This window comes from Canis lupus, chromosome 26 (genome assembly GCF_011100685.1).
Source record: "Canis lupus familiaris isolate Mischka breed German Shepherd chromosome 26, alternate assembly UU_Cfam_GSD_1.0, whole genome shotgun sequence".
Classification (NCBI taxonomy): Eukaryota; Metazoa; Chordata; class Mammalia; order Carnivora; family Canidae; genus Canis; species Canis lupus.
Window position 1 is genome coordinate 8,999,170 of NC_049247.1, and position 21,021 is coordinate 9,020,190.

General features: G+C 47.2%; 1 protein-coding gene and 1 long non-coding RNA gene across 13 annotated transcripts in view; one reads left to right on the top strand and one right to left on the bottom strand.

Moving 5' to 3' along the window:
* The window catches only part of CUX2 (cut like homeobox 2), a 285,094-nt gene that overhangs the window by 55,689 nt on the left and 208,384 nt on the right, over positions 1-21,021 (top strand). The window lies entirely within an intron of this gene.
* On the bottom strand, positions 12,366-13,580 carry LOC111092601. The gene is made up of 3 exons (XR_005379164.1): positions 13,522-13,580; positions 13,214-13,358; positions 12,366-12,631 (listed from the first exon to the last, which is right to left on the bottom strand). It is a non-coding gene; the product is annotated as an uncharacterized LOC111092601 (long non-coding RNA).

Here is a 21,021-nt window from a genome sequence, read left to right on the forward strand (position 1 = left end):
CCACTTAACTAAATGGGAAACTAAGTCTGAATAATAGTGATGATGATAACAGCCAGCATTAATTGAGGGCTTACTATATGCCAGGCACCATGTTAAGTGAGTTCCTGGAAGTTGATATGATCATCCCATTTTTGTAAAGTTGTGAAAGCTAAGGTTCAGAAAAGTGAATTCACTTTCCCAAAATCACAGTTCTCAATTGGCAGGACTGGCGTGTGAACCCAGGACTTTGGCTTTCAGCCTCAAACACCTACTAAATAGGTACTTTCTGGGGTTCCTACTAAAGCATCGTGCACTAAAGAGGCAGGTTAGGATCATCACTTTCATAAAGGTCAAGCATTTGAGTGGGAAGTGTGCAATTGAGAATATTAATCCACTGCCGACTTTATCATACGCTCCTCTAAGGAGTACAGAACACCTGGCATCATAATAGCAATAATATTAACAGTAACAACAGATCCCATCTATGGAGCATTTGAGTAATTCCAGTGTGTTTCTCACACAGGGGAAACCTGAAGAACTTAAAACACATAGTGGCTTTATTATTCCCATTTGACAGATTAGAGAGTTGAGGCGAAGAGGGCCTGAGTCACTTGTCCATGATCATAGCCACAAAGTAGCAGAGCTGATTTGATTGTGGTTTGCCTGAACAGCTCCCAGAGATTCACTGGCTCTGCCAGAGGCTGTTCCACAGAGCCCATGCTGGTGTCTTTCTTCCTTCCGGGTCTCCTGGAAGCTCAGAGCAAGGAAATGACTCACCTCAGTCCTTTCATCACTCAGCGGTGGTCCAGTTCTTTCCAGTTTGCAGTCTCCTTCTAGTCCTGCCTGAGACTCATATTTTTCCCTCTTAAATCATCTTCTCTAATCAGGTCAGCTGTAGAATATGGGCCCCAAAATAATAATGCCAGTGCAGCCACTGGATTTCCTGCTTGCTTAGCAGGATGGAAACTTTGATGTGGGTATGTATGTGTCCTTTAAAAAACCCTTTATTTACTCTGCTCTTGTTTTTATAAGATACGACTCTTAACGAGGCTTTAATTCAAGGTCAAAGAGTCTAGAAGTTGGCAAGAAAGCCCATTGCCCCTCTGGGCCTTGCCAGACACATAAACAGCCAATGGCTGGCTTTTTTCATCTCCTCTTTTAAACAGTCCCATTGCAACAGAACTCTTCCTTGCATGAGGAGGTAAAATATTTGAACTGACTGTATTGCCTGTTCCTAACTGTTTGCAAATGCAGCTGGCCCCCCTCATCTTTGTTTATTTTTTCCTTTTCTGTAGTTCAAGGAAAATAATTTATTAACTTGGGAATTAGGGATAATATTGTTCTGCAGCCCCGCAGCCGCCTGAGGCCCGGGCCAGCCTGCTCTGCTTGCAGAGTTGAGAGAAGGTTTTCTGTCAAAGGCACAGCCGTGGCCAGGCCCAGCCGGATGGGGCTAATGTATTCACAGTCATGATACGAAGACCCCAAGTGTCTGGAACCCTAGCCTCTGGGGACCAGTGGGGCCACGCCATCGACCTGAACTCCCTGGACTGCGCCCCTGTCTAAATCCATCAGGCTGGCTACCCCCAGTCTTGGACCACTGAATAATTTACGGTCCTGCGGAACGGCGAGCAGCGGGTCACTGGAGTTCATGGGTTAATAACAGGTTTGGTTTTCGATGTCAGCAGCTCTCTTGATAACGTATGAAAGAATCCTATTCTGTTGATTAGATTTTGAAATGGATCAATTTTTAATCAGCCAAACACCTGACTCACTCAATAAGAGTTGCATTGTGGAGACAGGATAGAGGCCGGCTTTATTTACAAGAGTGTTTGTTTTTTGGGGGCCATACGCAAATTCCCACTCAGATCCCTCCTCCTGGAAGAAATTGACCGGATTATCTCCCACCTCAAATGGCAGCATTTGATTCACCTTCTGATTAGTTGGGAAATCCATGGGTCTGTTTAAGAGATAAGAACAGCAGCTAAAGGGTTGATTTAGTCATCCGTGGTTATTGATAGAAAAAGCATTTATTTGCCAATGGAGAAGTTTTGCTTAATGTAACAGCAAGGAAGAAGGGAGGAGACAAAGGGAGTCCAGGCAGTAGCCAGGGGTGGCAAAGGCATTTTATCTCTGGAGGTAGTTGGGTTTTTAGCCCTGTTCCCAGATTTTCAGAAGAACCTATGGAAGTGGGCAGAAAAATAAACTGGGTGCATATGGATTCATTTTGGAAGGGAGTTGTTCTGATCATTTTATTTATCCATTCAGCAAACATTTGAGCCCACAGTGTGTTCCAGGCTCTTTGTTGACCCGGGATGAAGCCATTACTGAGAGAGATACAGTTGCTGCCCACACAGAGCACACATTCTGGTGAGAGGCTGAGGCAGGCAGTTTAGAAGAAATTACAGAGTATATGAAGTGCTGTGAGGAAGCTCTGAGGAAAAAATAGCAAGAATACCTAATTTAGATTGTGGTTCAGGGAGGTCTCTGTGAGTGAAGAGAAATGGAAATTGGCCACTAGGCAGGGGTGAAGGCCTAGAGGCCAGTGGGCTGGGGGAGCCAAGAAGGGTCAGGTGGCAGATGAGAGGATGACAAGGGGAGAGAGAGAGGTAGAAGGGAGACTGGAAAGGTAAACAGGGCCTTAGTTAGGTAGAGGAAGGACTTTGGGTTTTATCTGCAGTGCCATAGGGAGCCCTGGAAAGGTTTTGAGCAAAGGAGTGGCTTAAGTTTTACCTTAGGAAAGGTCACTCTGAGGAGAAGGGGCTGTAGGAATGGTAGACCACTGCGGGGTCTCCTGCAGCCATGCAGTGAGTGGTGATGGGGATATGGGCCAGGGACACAGCATGGAGTGGGGTGAAGGAGATGGGCTCTCCAATTCTGGTCCATGGCCAGGTTACTAAGGAAGAGGACATGGTACTTTGGGCCAGCTGGGGCCCTCGGCCAGCCTGAGGAGGCTGGTAGCTCATGGTGGTCTGGTCCCATGAGAGTGGAAGCATTCTTTGTGACAAAACACTGCCTATATGTTGGCTGGTCCTCCAGACTTTTCCTCAAACTGGAAGAGCTAGGAACAGGGTGATACAGAGGTTGCAGACTTGGGCTATGGAGTCAGATGTGAGGGCTTCCAATCTCAGCACTGCCTTTTATAAGCTCGTGACTTCAAACAGACTGCTCTTTGCACATATAAGCAAGTGACAATAAACCTCAATATGGAACTTTCCAGAAGGACTCATAAGAAATTGCCAACAGTGATTGCCCTTGGCAGGGAGACTTGGTATAGGAGGGAGATTGACTTTGTCCTTTATACCCTCTTGTAGCCTCTGAACTTTTGCCACAGGCAACTATTACCTGGTCAAAATTATCCATGGCATTTGTGATATACTGTGACATTCACCAGGGTGGACCTGCAGTGGCATTTAGAGCAAGGACTGGTGTTAGTATCCTTGATTACAGATGAAGGTCAGAGAGGTACAGTCACTTGCCTACAATCACACAGTTGTACTTGTGGGCTCTGGCCCCTCTTGGGCCCGACCCTTTTCTCTTCCCAGTTCAGCTTGTCTTTCATGTCAGTGTTGGTTGAGGTTGTGAATTTGGTAGGACTTGGAGGAGCTGGACTTTCCCGGCATGAGTAGCGATTTCTCATTCCCCAGTGCTCTGCTCCAAGAACCATTGATTAGGTGGCTTTATTTATTAGTTAATCTTTGTACATCCCTCAGTGCCGCTGTTCTTGTACCTGCATTGTCTGTCTTTTGGGGTGGGGCAGAAGAGCCTGCATGCATACCTATGTGTGTGTCTACAGGCCTGAGAGATTCCGTGTGGCTTTGGGATGTGGAGGAGGATGCCTCACTTCCCAGCTGCCTTTTATGCCCAGCAGATTCTCACAAACATCTTAATCTAGGCATTGCAGAGTAATTGCTTGCTAATGGATCTCAGTAGAAAGAGCCATCTGACCTAGTGCCAGAAGGCCTAGGGTCTAGTTCTGGCACATCCACGTGCTTGCTGTGTGACCTTGAGCAAGCAAGTTCTCAGTACCTCAGTTACTCATCTGTAAAGTGGGAGTGATGTTAATATCATCTCCTTCTTGCTTTGAGTAGGTGGGGTACACTCCCACCCCAGGACCTTTGCACTTGCTGTTCTCTTTTTTCTCACTTGTCACCATAGCTTGCTACTTCACTTGTTTCATCATTACTCAAAAGTTAACCTTCTCAGGGATGCCTTCTCTGGCCACTCTACCCAAAATTTCACAATACACTCACACACACACACACACACACACACACACACACACACACACTTAAACACACATCATTCCTTCTCCCTCTTATTTTCCCTGCCATGTATTTTTTTTCTTCCTTAGCACTTAACATGATTGATCATAGTGTATCTTTTAACCATTTAACTTCTTTACTAATTTCTCTCACCAAAATATCAGCTCCAGCAGGATGGAGATATTTGTTTCTTTTGCTTACTGCTGTCTTCCTAGCATCTAAAATGGGGCTTGGCACATAGTAGGTGCTCAGCAAAAACTGTTGAAAGAATGAGGTAAATCAATGGAAGGAATTTAGAACAGTACCTGGTACATAACAAGACTCAATAAATGTGATTTATTCTTACTAATATTACTGCTGAGCTTTACTGAGCCTCAGTTTCCTACCCATAAAATGAAGGTGGTGTTGATGATAGCTATCATAGAGTTGTTGTGAACTTTTAGTGATATGGATATTGAATTTAAGCTCAATATGAGCTCCCAACGTAGTAATTCTTTAATAAAAAGCTATTGTAGTTATAAGTACAAAATGAATAATGAAGGCTCCCTGGTTATGGCAGCACTTCTAGGAAGTGGAGTTAGTGTCTGGGACCCAGAGATCAGCCCTCACCATCCTGTCACTTGCCCGATCAGCTACTACAGTTTTGGGAGTTGGGGAGCACTATCCTCTGGTTTGCCTTCACCTGCTACCTACTCAATGTCCACTCAAGGTTTGCAAACATCCCCTGATTCCAGCTTTCTCAAGGGGTACTTTTCCAAGCAAAATTTACTTGATTTTGTTTTTTAAAAAGTGTGGAGATTGTTTTTTAAGAAGGGAAAGACCAATTGATATTTAATTTTCGAGCATTGCTTCTGTGCATTGCTATTTGGATAAAAGCCAGACCTGAGTAGCACAATGTGTAATTTTTGTAAATCCAAAAGGCAGAGCCCACCTTGGCCAGGGGAATAAGATTTGTTCATTGGACTAAGCCCAAATCCTGAACCCCAAGAATGGAGGAGGAATCTGCATCCAGGACTCTTAGTTGGAGGCAGCAGAAATGGACTCAGCCTTCCACCAAGACTCATGTAAGAAGGGACTTCTCTACCAACAAGAAGGAGCTTCTGATGCTGGCTAGCCAGAAAAGCATGACAGATGTTCATAACAGTTGGGAGGGAGTAGGATGGGGTGGGACGGGGATCCTCAGCTGAAAATAAGGGATGGTTGCTAGATGCATTGAGAATTGGTGCTGGGGCATTGGTCATCCACTCTGTGGCCTGAGGCAGGGGTAAAAGCAGATTAGCAGATGCTGTCACAGTCCCCTGGGACTTTTCAGTGCTCTGTCAAGCTTCCACCTGCTGATGATTCATCTCTGTGCCCTGGGGGTTTTTGTCTAAAGCCACAAGACTACTTTGCCTGAGAGTGGGGCTAGCCAGAAGTGCTGGAACATAACCCCTGGGAGTTGCTCTCCATCTCAGGTATTGGTGAATAAATACCTCAGCTCCCTCACCCCTGAGTGGAATAGTTCCTAGGTCTCTTTTGCACTTTTTTTTAGGTGGTGGAGATTATAGGCGATTTTTGTGTTTTTGCTTTCTTAAGGAGGTTTTTAGGTTTTCAGCATTGGGACTGTATTATTTTGTACTTTGAAATTGACCTGCCGCAGAGAGCACCAGTATCCCCAAAAAGGTTTGGGGTGGGGGTAGGTGAGGATAGCACAGAGTTTGGTAGCATCTCTGTTTTTGCTCACACTGTGCACAGAGCAGTTCAGCCTTCTGCACTGAGCTCAGGAGAAGGGGAAAAGTGGAAATCACACTGTATCGTTTAAGGCAAAACTAAAGGGGTTGGAATCAGTCCAATAAAAGGCTGATAGCCTGACTTGGTTTGCATTTAGGGAGTTTTCTGGATTTGAAACTTCAGTGGAAAAAGGTGTTTAAATTAGCTCATTATCTCTTGAACATCCACTGTATGACAAATATTGTGCTAGATACTTTTTGGGGAGAAATGAGTGAGACCAAGTTTTCAGAGTCTTTTTTTTTTAAGATTTTATTTATTTATTCGTGAGAGACACAGAGACAGAGAGAGAGAGGCAGAGACACAGGCAGAGGGAGAAGCAGGCTCCATGCAGGGATCCCGACATGGGACTCGATCCTGAGTCTCCAGGATCACACCCCGGGTTGAAGGCGGCACTAAGCCGCTGAGCCACCCGGGTTGCCCCAAGTTTTCAGAGTATTGAGAGAACCCACAAGCAGCCGAGAGCAGAGTGGACAGGGGTGGCAGGTGGCCTAGGGGAAATTGAAGCCCAGGGCATGGGAGCAGAGGAAAGACAGATTAGATCAGCTGAGGAGCCTGGGAGAAAGGACAGAACACTGATACAAGCCTTGAAAGCTGGAAGGCTTAACAGGCTGACAGACGGAGAAGTGTACAGCGTGGACGAGGGCCCAGAGTAGGAAGGTCAGAGCCCAGCCTGGGATGCGCCAAACAGGCCAGCTTGGCTCATGTATGGAAGGGAGATGGGGAGTTAGGCTGGGAGAATGCAGGGTTCTGAATGTCAGGAGGGGATGCTGGGTAGCTTGGTGGGCCATAGGTGACCATAGAAGGTGTTTGAGCAGGAGAGTGAGATGTTTGGAGCTATACTTAAAAGATTCTTTTTATCACAAGATTTCTCAGCCACCACACTATTGACATTTTGGATCATTTGGTTGTGGGAGTTGTCCTGCGTATTATAGGATGTTTAGCAGCATCCTCGGTTTCTACCCACTGCCTCCCTCCTAAATGTGACAACCAGAAATATCTCTGTATATTGCCAAACGACCCTTGGGGGGTCAGAGTACCCCAGCGGAAAACCACTGTGTCAAATTGAGTGGGAGCAGGAAGTCCAGCCAGGAGCAGTCAGCATGCTGGTGAACAGTGATGCAGCCCAGAAGTAGGGCAGGAATGGAGAAGGAGGACACAGGTGCTTGAGGCCTTTGAGACAGGACTAGAAGGCCAAGGATTAGAAGGTTAAGGAGACCGTGGCAGAGATAAATGTTAAAGCCATGTCTTCCATGGGCCAGGGTCCAAGGTTCAGGACCTAATGGGTCCATGACGTTAGGGGCAAATGGAAAAGGAAGAACACGTTGGGAGGAGAGGGCTGGGGGAACCCAGAGCCCATGCATCTTGGGGTGTTGCTGGGCCTTGATACAAGATGAGTTCTTAGTGAGGGGGGAGGGTGGTATTGTTGAATGAATGAATGAATGAATGAATGAATGAGGCACTTTATAAAAAGGACTGAAATTCAGGAGGGAGCTAAAAGACTGTTATCTATGCCATCTAGTGAGTCCCTACTAGGTGCACACGGATGGGCCCTAGTCACCTCCGTGGCCTCTGATCTCATGGAAATTATAACCCAAATGAGGAGGGGATGCTGAACAAGTAAATACATAGATAATAAATACATGATTATAGGTGGTACTCAGTGCCAAGGAAGGGAAGCAAGAAGGAGTTTGTGTGTTGGGAGCCAAGGATGGGAGAGGCCCAGCAATTGGTCAGGGGCTGCCATTAACGGGGTGGCCCACATTTGGCCCAAGAACCTGCTCATTCAAGGTCGCTTTGGTGGGAACAGAGTGACCAGCCACCTATGGCACAGGAGAACAGTGAGAGCAGACCAGACAACTGGGTGATTTCCTCAAGTACGAGGAATAACCAGAGCAAGCTTTGAGGAGCTGAGAACAGAAAGCTGAGTAGAAGTTTGCAGGGGCAAGTGTAAGGGAACAGCATATGCAAAGGCATCGTAGTTGTGCTTGATAGAGACCAGGGTTTGTGGGGAGATAGAGCTTGACCCATTTCCTTAAACCTTATAAATAAGGATGATTTTCCCTCCTGGCCTCCAACAATGAGGACCTTAATTGGTGGGTTGATGTGTTGGATGGTGTCTGGGGTTCTCAGAACCCTGATTTTCTCCTCCCTTTTTCTCCTGTTTCTACTCAGTCTATTTTCAAGGGAGCAGGTGGAGGGGCCCACAGATGCCCCCTGCCCCCGTACACCTTAGCAGTTGGCAACCTGTGGATATTTTGAGAGTGTGATTTTTTTAGTTCCTTCAATGCACTGCTGGAGAGAGCAAACTTAACTTTTTCCTTTTTTTATAAGACCAATTTAAAAAAAATTTTTTTTCCCAGAGGAGGCCATTGGCTATTTCAGAAATAGTAAACAGGAGTCAGCGCCAGGGCATAAGTGGTCGGTTTTAATTAGAACATTAAAGTATTTTAACGCTTACACTTTATATTTTTGCGAACTTGATTATATAGCATTTTAAATACCTGTGAACGTTTTAAGGACTCTTGGCGATACATTATTTGCAATTTCACAGGAAACTTCTATTTTAAAAGCAAAGCGGTGTGCAAGTGGCTGTGGAGGCTTGGCAGCAGCAGCTACACTGTATAATGAGGAACCACGTGACGGGGGGTTGGCAGACAGCGGCCTGCCGTCACCCAGGCTTCCTGGTGACCCTGTTCTGGAGAGGCTCCTGCTGGGTGCAAGGGATTTGTGGAAGTCTCAGGGTTCAGCTCGGGTTTCCAAGGCCTGAGGATTCTCTACCCCCAGAATGCATCACAAGGGTATTCCTTGGTCTCTCACCCTCTCTCTGCCACTTGGGGCAACTATTCTCCACCCAGAATCCAAAGGAGGCTTCTTAAAACATAATCAATCTTGTCACTCATTTGCTAAGAAGCTTTCAGAGGAAAGTCAAGACTCACATCAGAGTCTCCAGGCTATGGGTGGTCGACTCTGCTGACCTAGCCCCATCTTCTCTTGTTGTCCCTCATGTCACCACAGCCCAGCCACTCATGCCTTCTCCTTATCCTTTTATACTCTGAATGTTATTGTGCCTCTGCTATGTGCCACACATTGTTCTGGACACTGGTGATGTAGCAGTGAACAGGCCAGCAGAATTCCCTGCCTTTGTGGAGCTGCCCTGCTAGTCAAAAGAGACAGGTAGCAAAGAGACAGATGAATCCCGTGTGTGAGAGGGGGGAGGGGTGCTGGTTTTGATGGGGGCCAGTGATTAGGACAGGATTAAGAGGACATCTAAAGGCTTAAATTGAAATGAGAGAGCCAGCCAGTGGTGTGCTAGAGTTGCCTTGTGCGGGACCATGAGAGCTTATTGCCCCCATCTGTTCCCAGCAACTTGTTCAGTGATGTCTGGCTGGTTGCTCGGATTCTGCCATGGTGGGAGTGTTTACACCATGGAAATGGCAGATGCTACAAACTAGGACTTTTTCCCCAGAGAGCTGCTTGTTAAGCATTTACCAGCACACATGTGGAACAGGTCATACAGAAAGCCTGGGAGGGGTTCCAGTCATTCCCTGGGGGGGAATGTGTTTAGAAGACTTGAGGAACATCACGAATGGGACTAAGTGAGTGATAGGGAATGTGAAAGAAGACAAAGCCAGAGAGTTCCTTAAATGTTTTGGAGTTCTGAAATAGTCTAAGCTTGTTTGCATGCCAGGACCTTTGCACCTGCTATTCCTCTACCGTGGATGTTCTTCCCATGGCTGGTTAATTCAGTTCCAGTCTCCTCCCAGAGAAGCCTTCTCTGACCATTTTTGCTGATGCACAATGGGAATCTTCTGGTTCCCTTCCCAATACTCGTTTCAATTTGTAATTGGATATTGAGTTGTTGATTTAGAGTCTGTCTCCCCCATTGCAATGTAAACTCAATGTCTTCTTGCTCCCTGCTGTCTTCCCACCTTCCAGTAAGGATCCAGCCTGATTCTAGTTGCATAATCTCTAGGTCCCTTATACTTAACCTGGAAGCAACACAGAAGCAAATGGAGGCCTCTCTAATAATGGGCACAGTAATTGTCCCCCAGCTGCCAACCCCTGTCAGTGAGAAAGAACAAGCTCTCTGCTCCTGTTGAAGATTTGGGAAACATTGGAGGTTGAATATTCCTATGATATCATGGCTGGCATTTTTATTGTCATGAGAGTAATAGGTGTCAGGAGTTCAGGACTTAAGATGAAGTTTATTTCATGATGGAGAAAGTACCCAACCTACTGGCATCTGGGACCATGTGGCCAAAGGTGCATTGAGGAGAGAAACATTTTGATCACAGGGAATAGATTTGACTGACCTGATGATTTCATTTTATAATGATGAGACCCTAGAACATTGATTGAGGTGATCAGCACTTAGGTCTTTCATAGTTAATGAGGAACTGTTCAATTTATATTGGAAACAGTCACTTCCCCGGGGCCCTTAATGAGGTGTGTGGTAATGGGAGGGGAAGGCTGTCACTATCGCAGAGGTGGGTGTGGACCAGAGAGGAAGATGGCTCCTTGTTCAGGCCATCAAGTCACCTGCCTCTGTTGTTGAGGGTTTAGATTCTGTCTCTGCTCTTCCCAGCTGTAGGCTCTTTGGCAGGTTGGTTAGCCTCTTATAATTCAGTTTTCCCTCCTGTAAAAAGGGCCAATGGTGCAGTTGTCTTAGGGAGTAGTTCATGGCATAAGAGGATTTAAAGAGTTGTATCAAATCTCAAAAGGTTTCAGAACCTGGTCAACACTCAAGAAGTATTACTGTTATTGGAGCTATCAGGTAATGGTGTTGGCGCTTCCAAAGCCTGTGAAATGGGAACATGGTAGGCTTGTTCCAGTATAACAAGGACCTTCCTAAAGAAGATGCCCTGAATAAAAAGTTGATACAGAATTTTCTGGTTCTTCATCTTGAGGCAGAGCAGGTTTAACCAGAAGGTAATGTACCCAAGTGCTTAGCACTTGACCCAGCTTGTGGGAGCGGTTACTAATTTTATCATTAATCCGTGAACTTTTCTATTTCTGTGTGTATTGCTATGAGTGGACTTTGCTAGTTATTGCTGCTCAGTTATTCAGTTTTGTGTTACAGGAGAGGGCAGGGGTCTTTGCCTCATTTGCTGCTCTATCCTTGGTGCCCAGAACAACACCTGCACATAGTAAGTCATAGTAAGTGTTCAATAAATATTTGTCAAATGAATGAAATTATATGCCTGTAGGGGTTTAAAACTGAAAGACTGTATCCCAGAGAAATGGAAACTTAAACTCACCCAAAAACCTGCACGTGTTTGCAGCAGCATTATTCATAATAGTCCTAAAATAGCAACCCAGCTGGTCTTCAGCAGGTCAGTGGTTAAGCAAACTAGCACATCCATACCATGGAACAAAACTCAGCAATTAAAAGGAATGAACTGTCGATAAACTAACAACTTGGATGAGTCTTGAAGGAATTCTGCTGAGTGAAAAAAGCTAGTCCCCCAAAAGATGACATACTAGATGATTCCATTTATATAGCATTCTTGAGAGGACCAAGAGAAATGGAGAACAGATTAGGGATGGGAACAGGGAGGGAAGTAGGTATGGTTATAAAAGCACAACATAAGGGATCCTCATGGTGACGGAAACGTTCTGTATCTCAGCTGTATCAATGTCAGTATCCCGGTTGTGGCTGACTGTGTACCACAGTTTTGTAAGTTATCCCCATAGGGGCAAGGGGATGAAAGGTACAGGAGAGTTCCTCATTCTTTGTTATGACTGCATGTGAGTTTACAATGATCTAACAATAAAATGTTCAATTTTTAAAAAGGATGAAAAGTATTTCATTAAATATTAGAAATGCAATGGACTAAAAAAAAAAAAAAAAAAAGAAGTGCAATGGACTTCAGCCCTACTATGTGAAACGTTAACTCCGATCTTTTCAACAGCTGCACAAAGGAAACAGGGAAACAGGCTCAGAGAGTTAAGGGACTTGTCTGAAGACACCCACCTGGCAGATGGCGGAGATGGGACTCAAACCTCGGAGTGTCTGGCCCCAAACCCTGAGTTCTTTCCTCTAGACTTGCAGCTCTGAGTCTCTCTGGTTTAGATGCTGAGCAGAGCCAAGTTCACCTCCCTTGTGTGTCGTCTTATGATGTCTGACCATGTAGCCAGACACCATAGCTTCTTAAGTGACTGGCAACTTTGTAGGGAAGAGATAGCCAAGGATCTGCCTGGGTTGCCTGCCTGACTGCTCTTGAATGACCTGCTGACCTCAGGACTCACAGTTCTGTCCCAAGCCCTCCTTCTTTGCCTTATGTATGGATGTCAAATGTGTAGTATTGGTGTTTTGTGCCCATTTTACAGTTGGGAGGATTAAAGCACAGGACAGAAAAGGAACTGGGGGTTGTTTCGAGTGGAACAAGCGTGGTCCTCTCCAGCTCTAACACTCTAGGGTGGTGATCGTAGTTCCTTTGATTTGTCTTGCACAGTTGCTGTTCCCAGCACATCTTCCGCCCTGTGATGTGGTGGCCACTGGCACAGATGCCAAATCTAGGCAAAGCCTGGCAAGTGCTGAGATCAAGTGTTTGCCTTCAGATTACCAGACTTTGGCCCAGGACAAGTGTTTTCTCTTCTCCAAGCCTCACTTTTATCACCTAAGAAGGGGGTAATAATGAAGATTTAAAAAGAAAACAGAGAACACTTTGTAGGGAATAGCAGTCACTGGCAGTGCCTGAGGTCTAATTGGGAACTCTATCTACCCTGAGGCCCAGAGCTCTGACTAGAGAATGCTGAGAGAAGCAAAGCCTCCCTCCCCAGATGATCTTCCCTGACATGGCTCCTCACCTGAGTTCTCCTTAGCTATTGTTGAGCAGGATAGCACTGCTGTGATGGGGGCCACCCAAAGGATCTGGGAGGTTTCCTGCCTCAGGCGGCATTTAAACTGAGAGCTGAAAGGTGATTAGGTGTTGCCAGCTGAGTGAGAGGAAGGGGAAGGAAGGGCATTCCAGGGAAAGGGAACAACAGATGCAAAGGTTCAGGGGTCAGAAGGTTCAGGTCCTTTGTGGAAGCTGAAACCAGGGCATCAATGCTTGAGCATTAAATAGGCCCAAAGCAGCACCCAGTCATTCTGGAGGGATCCCAGGGGGCTCATGGCCAGGTCAAGAATTTAGACTTCATCTTGAGGGCTAAGGGGAGCCAAGGAGAGTTGAACAGAGGGGTGATACAGCTAGACATACACTTCAGTAAAGTGGCTTTGGCTTCTGTGTGGAGTGGAGAGGAGCAGAGAGAATCTCCAAACGGAGGCTGGGAGGCCAGCACGGAGGCTGCTGCAGCATCTTGGTGAGAAGTCACAGGGACTGGAGCAGTGCTGTGGGAGTGGACCTGGGGAGAAGTGCACCAATTCAGGACATCTGTCTATATCAAATGACAGAGCTCAGCAAGTGGCCCAAAGAAGGAGCATCCTGGATGAACTGGATTTCTGACTTGCATTCTAGGCCAGACCACTTAGAGGAGGCCCCTTTACCTCTCTATTCCACAGTCTCACCTGTAAAATTGGGAGTAATTTCCATCTCCCCATCTTTTGGCATCTTTGGTCTCTGGGAGGGTCAGATGAAATGTGCCTGGAGCTATTATTGCCTCACAGTGAGCAACAAAAATCCCAAATCCCAAACCCCACCCAGAGACTGTGACCATCCCCAGGGGGCAAGGTCCTTGGTGTTAAAGACACAACTCCCTTATTTTGTCCAGTGGTTTTCTAAATGTGCCATAACCTGATCAGCTTAATATAGATATACCAACTCTTGCCTTGCTTTTCTTATTTTAATGGTAAAGACTGGCTTTGGGCTCTCATCTCTCTTCCTGCTTATCTGAGGAGATGTGCTGAGAAACAGTACCATCACCAAATAGCAGATTACACCGCAAGCACAAACCAGCGTTTATGGAGCACCGACTGTGTGACAACATCTTCCTGTGTGATCCCTCTTTCTCTTTCTTCTGGACTAAGAAGTGGTGGAGTCCAACAGACTGAAGTTCTGTGTCTGTCTGTGCCACATCCTAGCTGACTCCAGCAACTCCCAGCCTCAGTTTGCCCATCTGTATAAGGGGTCAATCTAGACTCACCTCAAAAGGTACCTGAAGAAGATAGTGAGCCCACTCCCGACAGGAACCAGGTGGCTGGGCATGGTGCCTGGTACAGAGAATGGCCTCTGAAGAGGCAGCTGGCAATAAATAACCTGTGAGGCTAGCCTTGTTCCTGTTCACGGAGGGAAGTGAGATTTACAGCCCCAAAGCTGCCATAATGGATATCCCAACTCAGCCATGCCCTTTCAAGGAAGACCTGGAGAAAACCCAGTGGGGGTCATCACTGGCAACTCCAAATGTGACTGGATGGCCTATGCTTCTCCCTGTGTAGCCCCCTGAGAAATTAGATGGGACCATTGAGGGGTGTGGGTTGGTTGGACCCTGGTTGCCCAGCCAAGAGGGCCCATTGTTATTTTCACCCCAGCCAGTCTGGAACCTTTCAGAAGTCTGAACAATGGTCGCCTGTGGTTCTGTGCATGTTTTATAGAATAGCACTATAGTAGTTTCCTAGGGCTGCCATGACAAAGTACCATCAGTTGGGGGCTTAAAAGAATACAGAAATGTATTCTTTCACAATTCTGGAGGCCAGAAGGTTGAAATCAACGTGTCAGGAGGGCCACTCTCCTCCTTAGGGCTGTCGGGGAGGATCCTGCCTTGCCCCTTCCAGCTCCTGGTGGCTGCTGGCAATCCTTTGAAGTTCCTAGGTTTGTGGTTGCATCACTCTAATCTCTGCCTCCGTTGTCATGTGGCTGTCTTCTATCTGTGTCTGTCCTCTTTTTCACTGTATTTTGGGCTCACCCTAACCCAGCATGACCTCATCTTCATTAATTAAATTTGCAAAGACCCTTTTTCCCAGTAAGGTCACAGTGTGAGGTTCCAGGTGGACATGAATTCTGGGGGGGATGCTATTCTTCCCAGTTCGAACTTCTTTAGAAAATGTCAAGAGTATCCTTTTCACTCTGAGCTTCATATGGAGTTCTGAGGGGGAAGTGAGAAAAAGGTAGGGGGATGATGCCCCCGGCCGTGGCCAGAAAGTCTTAGTCCTAAATGTGAAGCTGACTACAATGCTGACCCCTGAAGTCTTTGCTGCCATTGATCTGGTGAATCAGGAAGAGGTGAAGAGGCTTCTGAGTAGGACTGTGCTGAGGCCTGGGGCCCTTTTGCTTCCTTGGTCTTTGACAACTTGTTCTTACCTGAGCCACAATTTCCACTCTGAAAATTGGAGATAATAACAGCACCTTCCTTACCAGTTGACCATGAAGACATCACATGTGATTTTAATGCTAGAGAGTGTCAAGCCCCATGTCTTATTGTTTGAACAGAGAATCTGGGACTGGGAAGATGGCCATGACCATCTTCTTGCCTGGTGGACCTAGAATCGGGGCTGGTAGTGCAGCTCTAAGAATAGTGCACCCTCCTGTCAGATCCAGCCCTAATCTTTGCCAGCACTTGCCTGGGAGGATCTGAATCCTTTAACAGTAGAATTAATGAGTATGAATCTAGAAGTGAATCTTCTCAGTGACCCTGTGAGGCAGAGACTGCTGCAAGTCCCCTTTTATAGATAAGGAAACTGAGGCTTGGACAAATTTGACAGAGAGAGAGAGAGAGAGAAAGAGCTGGTGGTGGCTATTTCTTCTAAAGCTGCTAGCAATCCTCAGAGTTGGGGGCATATTTTTTCCTAGAGTCTTTACAGTTTTCGGCCCAAGTTACCTGCCCAAGGCTACCCAGGTGAAAGGTGGTGGAGCTGAGATTCAAGTACAGGTACATTCAGGTCCACTTCTCTGATTCCCTTCCCTTGCCTTAGGCCCCTCCATGCCTCAGTTTCCCCATTTCTAAAATGATGTGTCCTCCAGGCTCCCAACTTAGAGGACCCCAGCTCGGCAGAACTGTGTGAAGTCCGAGGCCTGAAGGGTTACATAAACCCTCATGCCCAGGCGGGTGTCTCAGCTTCCCTGTCTCCTGTCCCTCACACTACAGCGACTTGAGATTTTTACACAGACAGGAACTGTGTGTGTGGAGCAAATGTGTGTGTGTGTGTGTGTGTGTGTGTGTGTGTGTGTTTGCAACAAATATTTTATAATAGACAAGCCTCGTCTGCCACTTCTAAAAGTAGTGGGAAAAAAAAAAAAAAAAACAACACTTTGAGAAAGTAAAAATAACCCCGGAGCCCGAGTCACTGAAGTCATTGAACTCAGCCAGAACTGCCTGCTCTAACTGTGGCTGCTTGGGCACGCTGAGGGGCAGTGGGTCAGGGACAGAAATTTGGGGCTGGCCACCTGGGATTTCAGGGGAAAAGTCCCAGTGCTTAGTTTGCAGGTGAAATGACTGTCCATCCAACTTTTTTTTTTTAAGCATTAGAGAAATGTCTCCCTGAAAAGCTGTGTCTTCTTTCTCTTTTAAAAGTGACTTGACAATTGATAATTTTGCCCTAGTGATGGGCACCTCAGAGCTTTTATTTCTTGGAGGCCAAACATTGATGTTGTGTGAAATGGGAGCTTGGTGGAGCCTTTGTGCAGATCTCAAGCTTCCTGAAAAATTTATTTACTGTGACTGTGATCCGCAGGAGTGAATTGATGTTTATCTATAGTCGTTTACGCCAGCAAGGAGGGGAAAAATGCATAAGTGCACTTTCCTTGGAGGTCTTGCGAGGCTGTTTAAATAAGTATCTAATAGTGAACTTTCAATAGCAGACAGGCAGCTTGATGGACAGGGTATAGTGTATTATTAACCATAAGCAGGCTTAATCTTTCCCCCATGTTTTAGAAGAAGCTTTATAACCTTCTGGCCAAGGAATTCATGAGAACCAGGTATTTGAAGCTAAGCAAAATTATCCTGGCCATTCTAGTGGCAGAATCGATAATTCCAAGAGCCGCATGAAACACGGGAAGCAGAGGCTGTGGCTGGGTCTTGAGTGAGCAGCTCCGGCTACCTCCCTGTGGCCAGAAGGTCAGGAGAAGTTTACAGGGACCTGGAGCTGGCAGGGGGGAGGCAAGGGTCATGCCAAGGGCCTGGCTTTCCTGCCAGGTAAGTACCTTTGGTTGCCTCCAGGTTGGAGGATCTTGGGGACAGGGAACAAGGACATGTGTCACCTGCCGGGCCCTGGTTACAACAGTGCCCAGTTGTTTGGTGGCACTCACGATTTTAAGCAAAAGAAAGGATTTACATGATTGTCTAATGAATGTCTGTTTTGCCCCTCTGTACAGAAATTTTGTGCGGTTTGGAATGCATCTTGTTTAACTAGGAGGGCTTTCTTGATCTCTGGAAGATGGTGAACTCTTCTTTGTTATAAATTCCTCTCCTAGTCCCCTCCTTGGCCCTCATCACCCTCAGGAGTCTGTCTTTCCCCCATTAGCTGGTCAGCCACCAGAGCACAGGACTCCTCCCGGCCCTGAACATTACCTGGAGTTTCTTAAAGGCTCAGCCACTGTTTGTTGAATGATTAGCGTGGGTTTTGCTGAGGAGGAAAGAATTGTGGTTAAGAGCATGAAGGTCAGATAACCTTGGGATCAAATTCTGGTCTGTTGCCTGCTGTGTGTCTTCAGATGAGTGCCTTACTCTCTCTGGGTCTTTGTTTCCTGGTCTGTAAGAAGGGATAATAGGAGAGATGACTTTACCATTTTAAATCTGTTTCCTGTTTGTAAAATAAGCATAACAATGCTACTTCTGAAGGGTCTACTTAGGAGTGAGAGAATGCTACCAGAGGAGCCAGCATAAGGTCCCGGTCAGTATAAAGCTGATGTTGTCCAGTATGAATGGCTGTTACTATTATTAATGTTTTATTAATATTAGTATTGTTATATCATCACTACTTTCGCTCTTCAGACTGGAGAGAACTCACAGCCTCCATTTGGCAGCTTTGAGCACTGTTGTCTTCTTTCAAGGTCTCAAAGCCATAATGGGGGGCCTGCTGAGACCTATGCAGAGTCAGGGGATGCTGGTCTAAAGTGATGGGCACTGGAGGTGGCCTCGAATGAGCCCCCCATAAACTGTGGCAGCTCTCTGCTCAGTGCTGGAGCTATGATCTGACTCCAGAGCTCAGGCTTGGAGTCCCTACCCCTCCCTACCCTGTCCTCCAGCAAGGGTGCAGGGGCTAGGAAGTTTTATGTCACCCAGCACAAGATAGAGTTGGCAGCAAGTCCTGGGGAGGAGGCTCATGAATGAGTGACAACCCCTGGATTATCCGAGCCACTGAGCACGCTCCCCCATGTGTGCCCCCCCTCCACCAACTCTCCAGTGTGGAAAATCAGGAGATGCCTGGCCCTCAGAGCGTTATGATCACCCAAGGCTGGTTAGCGTTCCCGTGGCTGCCCAGAGGGTACAAAGTAGAGCCTTTCGGGGTGGGTATGGGGGGGTGGGACTATGGTCTTAAGTTCCCTACTTGCTCAGGCCAAGTCTCATTGTCCTGAGCTGCTCTCTTCCACTCTGGCCTTTCTTCCTGCTCTCCAGAAACTAGTTAGGTTTACCCAATTTATTGTCATAAGGCTCCTCACAGCTGGAGCAGAGCAGAATGCCAGGCATCATGTTGAGTGTTCCCTGTGTGGGATTTCAGAAATTTTTATTACTTCTACCCATTTTCCAGGTGAGGGAATTGAGGCTCAGAAGGGTGAAGTCCCTTGCCAAGGCCCCATGGCGTGCTCATCATCCGTCCTTCTTCTCTGATGATTTAAGTCCCAGTTCTCAGTTGAGCTGCATTTCCAACTTTGATCTTCTCTTCGGAAGGCAAGGCCAGCTCAGCTGTTGAGCTGGTTTGTGAGTGGAGCTGGAATTGTCCAGGAGACTCAGCCGCAGGAAATGAGGGGCAGCAAAGGTCTTGCCTCTAGAGAGTGAGCTTCTTTCCTCAAGATAAAGTATCAAGTCCTTAAAGTAGGGTACCATTGGGCAGAGCATGGTACCCCTGGGATCCTGTACTCAGAATCTTTCCTGTCTCCCTTTCAGAGTCCCAAATGTCTTTAAAAGCCTACACAGCCTGCCTCATGCTAACCTTGTCCTGACCACTGCTGACAGAGCTCCAGGGAAATGATGGGGGAAGTGGGGAGCAACACAGGACTCAGACCCATGTTGTTCTGGGCTGAATGTGAGAGTCTCAGATACTCACATGCCTGTCTTGGGGGGATGTCCCCCTGCTTCCTGTGTCATCTCGGAGGGACCCTTCCCCCCACTGCTCACATGCTGATCCCCAAACCCTCTACCTTCAGACTGGAGCATGAGGAGTTGGGGAGGAAGCAGAGGCATCTGGATTTTCCTTTTGTCTTGATTTATGAGAAACAAACTAATATGAGAGCTTACAGCAAGGCACCAGGCTGCAAGGGGAGCTTAAAAATTATATTCATCACAGCAGTAATCACTAATACACAATGTGTCTACTCTGGGCCAGATCTGCAGAGCCCCTAGTTAAATAAGATGGGACTCCTACTCTCAAGAGGGTCACCAGGGAGAGAAGACCCCTCCCCCATGACAGCATATAAGATGGAAGTTTTCACAGGGTACACACTGTATGGGTTCATGGAAAGCCAGGAGTTTGGAAGGAGCAGCACAGAAACTATTTGCAGCAGGTCTGAAAAAATGAGTTTGCCAGGCAGGGAATTAGAGTAGCCATTCTACACCAAGGAACAGCATCAGACACAGGGAACAGCTTGGGCACTGGCACAGAGGTTGAGAACCAGGGGCAATTGAGGACTGGCGGGTTATTTAATTGGGATCCAGGTAAGCTTGAAGCAGGTGGTGGGTTTCAGATCGGGCCTCCTGGGACACTGGATCAGATTTGGGCTTTTCCTGGAGGCTCAGGGTGAGGTTTTTGAGGGGTTGATTCTAAGACCTACAGGAAGCCATGGACAAGTTTGAGCACAGGATCCATTACCTTTTGCAAAAAGCCTCCAGGCTGCTGTGGGGAGGAGGGATCATTGGGTAAGACCCATCAGGGAGTTGAGGAGGGGCTCCTACCATCATCTAGGCCTGCGTTAAGGGGGAGTGGGCCTGGCAGTGGCACAGGGGCTGCCCAGGAGAAGGCCAATGTAGGGATGTTTCAAAGGGAGATTCAAAGAGGCCCTGGAGGGAGGCTGTTACGAGCCATCTGCTGACATTTCTCTTTCCCACCCTGCAGTTTTACGCTTGGGATCTATGGAGCCTCAATTGGTAATGGAGTGATGTGGAAACAGCTGGAAACGGCTGGAGGGGGCTGCAGTGCCAGCACCAGGGCAGAGTATAGAAGAGCTGGGAGCTGATGTGTCATCTCTTTAGCAAGGACTTAGTTAGGTTCCTTTCTTAGTTTCTCTGTGCTACTCGAGAGGAAGAAGACCGTGATCCATGCCTTCTCCAGCATAAGCTATTCGTTCACTTATATACTCAACATCCACCCATTGGGCTTATGCTGTGCCCAGTGTGGGGAGACCTGGCGAGCATGGCATGCAGCTCCCTACTCTTGGGGAGCCCCTGGTCATAGCAACTGAAGACGGACGGCAGACAGGTAGGTGGAAGCAGCCTGCGAAGAGCTGTCCCCTAAGTGGAGACTCCAGGGACCTGTGGGCACGGGGTGGGGGTGGGGGTGGGGGTGGGGGGTGGGGGGGAGGTGCTTAACAAAACCTGGGAGGCTGAGGATGCTTCCAGGAGGGGGCTGCCTGCATTGTAGCTCAGTGAAGGCAGGAACTGGTCTTCCCCCTTCAGTATGGGATCCCTAGGTCCCCAACAAAATGAGATGAAGTGACTGGGAAACTGGGACCTGAAGAAGAACCAGGCACAGCTCTGGGGAAGAGACAGGAAGATGTGTTCCAGGAGGAGGGAACAGCAGGGCAAAGACTCAGAGGTGGGCTTTGCAGAAGTCATCTGTTCAAAGTACCTGGGGCCTCAGGGGTGAGCATAGTGGGGCAAGAGCTGAGAATGGAGCCTAGATTTTGGGGTCTGGGCCTCCAAGCTTGTAAAAATAGCTCACTTTCCCCCCAGACTAGCATTGTGGTTTCCCTTCTTCCTT